The sequence below is a fragment of the Vigna angularis genome, chromosome 4, assembly GCF_016808095.1.
Source record: "Vigna angularis cultivar LongXiaoDou No.4 chromosome 4, ASM1680809v1, whole genome shotgun sequence".
Classification (NCBI taxonomy): Eukaryota; Viridiplantae; Streptophyta; class Magnoliopsida; order Fabales; family Fabaceae; genus Vigna; species Vigna angularis.
This window is the reverse complement of record NC_068973.1, coordinates 41,924,757-41,934,809: the sequence shown is the minus strand read 5'-3', so window position 1 is coordinate 41,934,809 and position 10,053 is coordinate 41,924,757. Positions and strand designations below refer to the sequence as shown.

Sequence of the window (10,053 nt, the reverse complement as noted above, 5' to 3'; positions counted from 1 at the left end):
ACATTACTTTTATTTTAATACATGATTTTCTAATAACCTGATTACTTTTATTTTAATACATGATTTTCTAATAACCTGATCTTATTCACAATTGTTCATGTTTATTTATAGTTTTTAGTAACATGATTGGAGGTTAAGTTTGAACTGCTTAATATTATATATAAAGAATTAAATATGTTTTTTACTTAATTTTTTTTTATATTAAAATTAATATTTTTTTCAAAATGAACTATTAGTTTATTCTTTTTAAAATGGTGTAAATTTATTTATTTTTTATTAAATTTATTAAATTTATTTAAAATTTTAAACACATTTCTCAATTAATATTGAATAAAAAAGTATATCAAACAATATAAAATATTTAAATGATATTATGAAATATGTTAGGAATATGAAATAATTTAACAAAATTTGATTAAAAAATTAAATTGATACATTTCTAAAATTAAAATTTCTAAAATTAAATAACTAAATTAAGTCAAAATTTGAAAGAGATATTAGTTTTAAATTTCATTTAAAGTTAAAGAATAAAAAATATATTTAATCCTAACACTGCTATAAAAAATTGCATAGATAACGTTTTTTTTATCATATAAATAACGTTTTTTAAACACTATTTATGCATACTATCTATTGTCAACCACTAATAGATAAGCTTTTTTAAATAAGCGCTATCTATTGGTCTAAATTTTTTTTTAAAAAAAAATAATTTTAAAATAAAATATTTGTTATATTATGTACAAACCCACACTATCTATTAGTGAGAAAAATATAAAATATTCAGAAAAATATTACAAATGTCTCAAAAAGAATGTTCATTAATATTGTTAAGTTATCTAATAAGTGTCATAACAAGACATTGCTTTATAAGATAATATATACAACTATAACATATATATTCTATAGTACTTATAAGCATGTACATCACCATAACATAATCAATAAGCATGTAGTAGTCACATGTAAACACTAATTTTTCCTAATTTCAATGATTTGACTTTCACACTATTATTGACATTTGTAACTAGAAAAATACTGTAAAAAAGAAAAATATTATAAAATTAGTTAATTAAATTTTACTACAAATTAATTATAACAATAAAGATAACTTACATCAGGTAGAATTGTTCCTCTTTCACATTATGTGATAATTTCCTTCATATATTAACACACGTAATACCCACAATCATTGTCGTTGGGTTGTCTTGGACACTAGAAAACCAAAATTAAAAAACATCTTTATAATTTAAACATAAAAAAGAACCAAAACTCTAGTATATTACAAACAGAGTCAGTAGATGATAACAAATAACTATACCATATACAAATTTAAACTCTTAATAGTAAGTCATGCTTTCATTACAAATACTCTTCCAACCAGTTTCACAATAATACAAGTTATTTAACTAACCAATACCATAACAACAAAGAAATCGTGAGCTAATGTCAAGAAACCGTAATGCATTTGAAATTCTTTTAAGAGCTAAAATTGCAATCATTTTAGGATAGAAAAAATATATTTAATTATGCAAATAAAAAATTACAAACTACTAAAATTTTAATCAATAAGAGCTGGTTTGCAAATAAAATTCATCAATTACTTTAGTAAAAAATTTACCAAACACTACTAATCAAAAACAGACTATGTTAATTGACTTTTAGCAAAATTAACCTAGCCAATCATAAACTGAGGATATTTAATATTAGATTAAATCAGTTTGGAAAAGAAAATTCATTAGACCTAATAATCATTAATTCACCATGAAAATAGTTTGGTTTAAAATTTAAATCTCATTCAATGGACTCGAATTAAAAGCATTTGGCAATGGATCCTTTTTAAATTTCAGCCTTACTTTAATTTTTCTTTGAAGTATATATTCAAAAAATTACTAAGATATGCAATTAATATAAAAAAATTAAAAGCAAGAAGTATCTAATCTGCAAGTCATTATAAAGCTAATAGTTGTATAACTTTTAAAATCTATACTATTAAATTCACAACTCGAAAAATGATAATTACGTTTATATACTTTTATAAAATAAATGTAAATATAAGTGATCTCATAAATTTATAAATATAAATATCAGCATATTTATAAGTTTGTTTTGGATTAGATTGATTTTTGAAATCAAATCCAAACTCCAATACAAAAAATAGTTCTTTTTTCTTTTTTCAGTTTTTCGCACTTGTTTTTATGAATAACCATGCATAAAACAGTTCAGTAGAAAGGTATGAGAAATGCCATCAGTATGAATTCTTAAATTGTTTAACCATACTGGATGATTTGTAGAGGTATAATAAAAATACTTTTGTGCATGCACCATGATTCACATCTAAACTTTTCATCAATGCAAAAATTTTAAAAACAGTTTATTCTAATAGCTCCAAAGCGGGTTATTTTCTAATAGCCCAATCAATTCATCTAATGCTGCAACAGATAAAATGTTCAAACATTCACAGACTAACCAAGAAAGAGGAAATTCCATCTGATGACGCTTTGAAATAAGTGTCCATGTATTCTCGAAGCCGAACAAATCTGTCTCTCATCGCATGGATGTTGTCTATCCCCAACAAGACTACGTGGTCATACAAAATAAGAATTCAGGTACTTCGGAAGTAAAGTCAAATTTATAATTATAACTGGATAAAACAAGAAATCACAACTAGTCAGTTCAAGCCTATCACAACCTCGGATTGAAAATAGTTTGATGATGATTTTTGAACCACCTCCCATGGCTCCATTAGCCAATGCATTTTTTCTTGGCCGTGCATCAACAATATATAACTTTCTGAAATATAATTTAGATACTAGTTTCAAAAAATGCAGAAAATTGGACCAAATCACACCACAACCAGCACACTCCCTCACAAACACAAAGAAGACACATTTCCCCTGCATCAAAGAACCCGCTGGAGTTTAACAGAATAACTAATAACCTGGCTATCCTCTCCCTGCACTCACAGTTCAAATCCAATACCACATACCAACTCATAATTCATAAAACTCAAACATTGCATGGTCATATATAAACTAGAATAACAACCACATTCTTACGTTGTAATTCCACAAAACATAATTACAAAGTATTATTAACTTCCAATTGTTCAAGCAATGAAACTCAATTAACACATAAACTACATAACAGGAACACATTAAACTCATACATTCAGACCACAATAATTTAAAAATAACGGAATTAGCTCTCCATACCTGGTTAATTTCTCTTCATCGTTAACTCTCAGGTCACTGTGCACTCCTCGTTCTCCACTACCTAGTTCTCCCTCTGACTTCTTAAAGCAATCTCTTTCTGTGCTCACAACTCACTCCTCACCGTCCTTAAATAAAACCCCTTCTGAACCTCAAATAGAACCCTAATGGTTGACCTCACGATACTCACTGGTTCCCTCTCCCTAACCTCGTGCCACCACTTTTAAAACCGAAACTCTCCTCCCTATTATCGCCAGCCACTCCTCACTCCCCAAATAGGAATTCTCGAACCCTAGAATCCTCCTTTAATTTCAATCGCTTTTTCGTTTTTCCTTCTAGCATTAATTTCACTCTCTACCTCGCCGCACCCAAAAATTCCCTTTTCCTTGATTTAGGGTTTGCGGTTTTCTTGAATGAAAGGAAAGAATAGCAAGAAAAAAGAAGAGAGTAAGAGATGGTATTCGCGAATTTGAAAAGAAATAACAGATAAAGGATTTCTGGCCAATCTCGTTTTATTCCAAAACGCAGAAAAGCTAAACCCAACAAAATAAAACAAAAATCGGAAGTGAAACTTGGGCGAAAATTCGGAACTGAAACTGGGGCGGAAAACCGAAGTGGCGAAAATTTAAACTTTAGGGTGAGGGGGAAAATTTGTTTCAGAGTGAAAAGAAACTCCACAAAGAGTGAAAAGAAACTCTACGAAAACGCAAGAAGGGCTCAAGGGAAAAAAAGTACTCAAACTCAAATTCTTTTTAATTTTTTTTAAACATCCAGTAGATAAAAAGTGCTGTCTATTTTAATACAATAAATAACATTTATTTATAAAAGTAATATCTATTCTTATGACAATACCATATTTATTTAAATAAGTGTTATCTTTTTATTTAAATAAGCGTTATCTATTGTTCTGTATATCAATAGATAGTATTTTTTTAAAAAACACTATTTATTAAACACTATCAATAATTTTATAGCAGTATAAAAGATATAATAAAAAAACTTATTTACTAATAACTACAATGCTTAATTTTAATTTTTTGTAACTTATCTTTTGAATTTATACGTAATATTCTTTTGTATCACCTAAAATCACAAGACAATAGTAAGTTATTTACCATTTAAGAAAAAATATAAAATTCTACAACCATGAAACAACTTTTAAGTTAGTACCTTGACATCCCAAAATATCATATACACATATAATATAATAAGATTCAGCTATTATAATATGTAAAAGCAGTTGAGAGATAGAGATAATAGTATTTAAATATGTATACAGTCATCGAAAAGATAGAGGGAATTAAAACGAAATCAAACTTGAGTACAAGTTTCCAAAGTTCTTCAAAATACAAGCCTATTGAAATTTTAAAGAGACTTAAAAAGTTTTCCAAAAGTGTCGAACTATATAAAATAAAAGCTAGGAGTTTTTCAAAATAACAAGCTAATCAACTAAGAGCTAGTAGAAGGCCTAAGTACTAGGGACTGGGTTTTCTTCAACCTCCAAAGCTTGCTCCAATGGTACATCATCACCTACTGCTCACATCCAAAGGATTGAATGATCATCGCAAGGGAGAAGACAAACACATACAATGCAAGGGTGAGCTAGGTCTCAAACAAACATACAGATAATTTCAACTCAATCTAGCATTTCCAAGAATGTCCATACACACATAAACATGTAAGTCATCATAAACATAAATATTTATTTCACAAAACTCATTAAAGCAAGCATCCTATCATGTTAAGACTCCTAGACACGTTCGAACATAGAATGTATGTAGAGTTGGGGCGGGTTGTGCACTTGTGATGGCCCCTACTGCTTTGCAAAGCCATTGCCGAGGGGTTCCACCCAACCATACACAAGGCTAGTCCGTTACTGCATAATAGACCTTCAGTGATAGCGCCTACCCTAGGACCTCGCACTACTCCCACCACACGCGTCAATCCTCTCTAAGTGAGAATGAAAGACCGTTGGAGTGTTAGGGATAACCCCCCATATGAAAGCCTCTCACATTCATTCAATACACTAACTGATCCCACCGAGAGATCTTAATTTCATATTCAATCCAACCACTTTAAATCACATGATATTCCTCTTGGATCAATAATGTACCTCACAAACCACTTTGATTCATCAAACATAAAATTTCATAGTCATTCAAGTGCATTCTTACTATATTGTCTCATACCAAACCCATACATCATCATACAACATCAACCATGTCATAAAAACAACTCATACATTACATACTTTCACAAAACCATCACTTATTAACACAAATTTCTTTAGGACTTTTAATTATCAATACCAAACACCATCATACCAAACCCATACACCATCATACAACATCAACCATGTCATAAAAACAACTCATACATTACATACTTTCACAAAACCATCACTTATTAACACAAATTTCTTTAGGACTTTTAATTATCAATACTTAAGTAATTCAAACAGCTTGGAGACCATCACCAATGGCTCCGGAAGGGTTAAAACCCCCCAGAACGACCTAAAGAACGTCCAAAACGGACATCCGGAACCCCACAAACATCAAAAACACTAAAAACACTCAATCTGCCACACATAATTCGCTTAGCGCACCCCCTGTGCGCTATGCGAATTTTGTCTGCAGAGGAAGCTAAATTCTGCAAATTTTTCTGCATAATTGAGCAACTCTAACTCCCTTTTACCAATTATAATCCTTTCTAACATTATTATAAAGTGTTTATGCATTGATTTAGGTTCTACAACTTCAATTTTATCAACCTAGAGATCTAAATTCAATTCTACAACTTGGAGTTGGTTTTTAACCATTTAAACATGCCTACTAAGTCACACATGACCTACCTAAGTTACCTAAACTGACTAGGATCACCAAGAATGCCTAACTCTAAATTTGACCACCACACTTCCTTTCTAACTCTAAAACACCAATTTTTTCCAACTTAGAGACCCAAAACCCGATCTTACCTCTTTTCACTAATTTTGACCAATTTAGTGACTCAAACAAGTCACAATACAGTGGACAAAACTGTCCCAACAGTCCAATAACGCTGCAGACCTCATTTGCTCAAAATCACTACCTCACTTCCTCTAAAATGGCCTAAAATTGACCCTAAAGACACTTGATTTCCTTTCTAACAGCACTACCACAAAATTCTCATGCCAAAACAGTTCCAACATATACAATTCCATCATTCTAAGTCATTCCAAACAGTTTATAGCCATCAATCACCAAATTCACATAACACACACTTCCATACATGCATTTCAAGTTTAACTAGAACCAAGTTCATGCTTCCACAACATACCACTACAAATTTTATCATGCATTCACTCCACACAGTAAAATCAAGAATAGAACTAGCTTCCCTTACCTCTAGTGTAGACAACCAAGCTCAAGTAGGAACCTTAGACCACTTGCTTGCACTCCCAAAATGTTATAATCACCTATAAATCATCAATTGATGATGGAAAACGAATCTTAGAACCAAATAGAAGCTAGATTATGGAATAAAACGAAATGGGTTGCATGCAACAGTTCAATCGCATGCTTACAACCCTAGGGCATATGAGAAAAGGGGGTTTTCTTACTGGTTGGAGAAAACGGAAAATCAATCGGTAGAAACGTAGCTCTTGGAGTCCTGAAGGTCTAAGTAGCTTCAATTTGGGAAACAAACAGTTAGATTTTGGAGTTGGAATAGAGAGAGTGGCAAGACAAGGAAGAAAAGAGAGAATGCTTGAAAGAAAAGGAGAAACGTTCTTATGAAGCACAATTTTTTATAAGGCTTACAACTTTAAATTATGATAAAATAACCGTTTATTTGTACAATGAAAGTTGTTAATGTTAGCTTAACTTTTGATTATTTTTTAGGTATTTAAAGTATTTAAATAGTTCATAGTACTGCTACTAATATTTTAATTTAAAGCATATATTCTGATGTTATAAATTATTGTTAAATTGAGCGTAGATATTTTATTCATAAGTAAAATTCATTTTTGATTAAATCTTTTAAAATAATCCAGTTTTTAACCTTTGTTTTTAACAATCGTAGCCTAATCTAAACACGCGAATAAGTTTTATGCTTCTCTCTCCAATTATCATATCACTTAGTATATAAACATATGTTTGTTATGATTAGATTAACATATAGAAGGTATCTAATAACATTAAGTAAAGCATCGAACCAAGCTTTTATAGGCTACATTGCATCAAATTAATTTACTATTACTTTAACATATTATTCGAGACAAGCATCAATTTGGCTACATGTATTATATGGGTTTGGTAGAGGAAGAAAAAAAAAAGGATAATATGTGAATTTTAGTATATTATTTCTCGTATATTTTTTAATTTTTTTATAAAGTTAATCACATTAATTAATTTTTAAAATATGCGTTCTACATTTATCATTTATTTCAACTTTGATCAATATTTAGTTTTTTTTTTTTTCATTTCTTCTGTTTATTTGTTAAAACCAAACACAGTATTAACAACTGAGAATTAGTTATAAATAGATAAGATCTAGATTGATATATGTACTTCATTATTCATTTTCATGTTGCATATTTCCTATTGAAAAAATGATCACAATGAAAGTTATAGAGAAGTTATAAGATTTTTTAAATTGTATTTAGGAAACATAATTTCATCTTAAACAAGTTGTACTTCAGAAACATAACTTCAACCTTATATTTAAACAATACAAAAGTAGTGTTCCACATACATATTTTCTTTCATATATTTGTTGACATCAAATCGTGTTTGATAAATATAATTTTCATTCCAATTTAATGAAGATGTGATTATTAAACCCAACCTTTCTTTGTTTTTTCTTATTAAAATCGTGTTTACTAAGTCTGATTTTAGCAGAAAAATAAATAAAAAGTTGAAATTGTGTTTGTGAAATATGATTTCTTCAAAAGAAAGTTATGTTTCTTAAGTATGACTTACTGAGTTTCTTATTTTTTTTTTTGTAATTTGATTATTTTGATAATTGGTTTTCAGAATAAAAGAAAGTACCTCTTTGAAATTAAAATTAGTTTATTTCAAGTAAATAAAATTAAAATATTTTAGATAAATTATATAAAGTAATTATATTAATTAATTGATATTTATATACTAATTTTAATTTATAATTTTTTTTCTTATTTATTGTATCAAAATGTTATCAGAAAAAGAAATTATATAAATAGATTTTCACCTAGTCCCATTCAAATTAATTGAAGAGTCTCCCATTTGGAGTCATAAGCATTAAATTAAATATGCAGTTGAGATTAAATTATAAACACAATCATACTCACCCCTTTCACTACATTTATGAATAATTTAATGTACATTTATAAAATTTTGCATAAAACCCCACCTTTTCATTAAAATTTTATTTATTGTTTTATATTTAAATTATTTGATCTCAAATTCCCGAATGATGTGAAACTGCTAATATTAGAACAAATACATAGTGGAAGGCTAAAAAATTTAAATATTCTGACTTCAATAAAATGATTACGATTTAAAAATTAATTATTCCTTTAATATTTTGAGGTATCTTTTTAAAAATAAAATCGTGATAAAAATAATCAATTTTAAAACAAATAATATTTCAAATGCTATAAATGAATCTAAAAATGTTACCTCCCAAATGCTATAAATGAATCTAAAAATGTTACCTCAATATACTTTTATTGGAATAATATATATACTTTTGTGCAATTAAGAATTTGAAAATGGTGTACTAGTTTGATTTTTAGAAAGTGTTTAGGAGAACAGTGAAATATATAATTGGAACAACATGACATGGAATGCACCTTATATAATTGGGATGGCATGTGATGCACCTTAAACACCTTATTTATAGGATGCATGTGATAGTAGGAGTGTCACATGTCAATATTTGTATTCGAATTAAGTTTTATATTTGTTAATTTTGTTTATTTAGTTCTAATTTATTTTTAAAATAGATTAATTTATTTCTACCTAAATTGAAACCAAATTTGTTTTTTATACAAATATTATATTTAATAAAATTCATATTTTTGTTAAATATTTTTTATTTAGGGTTATAATTGGTATAAAATTAGAACAAAATTTTTAAGGAAAAGATTAGTTGGTTTAAAACTTTAAGAGCTTAAAATTCACATAAAATATTAAATAAAAGAAAAATTAAAATTAAAATTAATATATCTTACAATGTTAAAAGAAATTATTGTAATTATTATTGTGATAAAAAAGTTATTTTTACAAAAATAAATAAAGTAATTTAAATTTGGCAATTTTATTTTATAATCCATTAATATAATGTTGTATGACATTTTTGTTTAATAGTTGATGTGATATTTAACCTCTTAAAATTTTAAATTAATAGTGTTAATATTTTTTAAAATTTTCATTTTAATTTTAAATTAACTCTAAACCTAAGTTAGAAATATTTAATAAAATATGAGTTTTAATAAAAATATCAATATAATATTCATATAAAAATTAAATTTGGTTTCTATAGAAGAAAAATTGATTCATTTAAAAAGAACAGAATTAAATTGATTAAAATTAACAAATATTAAGTTCAAATTAAATATAAAACACAGTATGACTTTGTTACTACCACGTGATATGATCTTGAACATGTAATTTTTTTAAATTAAGAAAAATGAAAAAAAAATTTAAACAAAACATAAAAATCATGACACATATTAGTTAATTATTTAAACAATGTTAACCAAAAAAATTAAATTGAGAAAAATTAAGAAAAGTTAAGACCACATCAAACAACAAAAAGAATTTAAAACTGAATCGAATAATTTTAACGAAAATAATACCACATTAGTATTTAAGTCATAGTA

At 27.5% G+C, this 10,053-nt stretch overlaps 1 long non-coding RNA gene across 3 annotated transcripts; it reads right to left on the bottom strand.

Annotated features, from left to right (window-relative positions):
• Positions 1-915: 915 nt before the first annotated feature.
• Positions 916-6,996, bottom strand: LOC108331070 (uncharacterized). 3 transcript variants are annotated; one of them, XR_008248619.1, is made up of 5 exons: positions 3,213-3,935; positions 2,690-2,790; positions 2,468-2,577; positions 1,114-1,212; positions 916-1,035 (listed from the first exon to the last, which is right to left on the bottom strand). It is a non-coding gene; the product is annotated as an uncharacterized LOC108331070 (long non-coding RNA). The 3 variants fall into 3 exon arrangements; XR_008248618.1 differs by lacking the exon at positions 3,213-3,935 and adding exons at positions 6,591-6,663; positions 6,808-6,996 and having other exon boundaries at positions 1,034-1,212; XR_001832345.2 differs by having other exon boundaries at positions 1,034-1,212; positions 3,213-3,933.
• Positions 6,997-10,053: the final 3,057 nt, after the last annotated feature.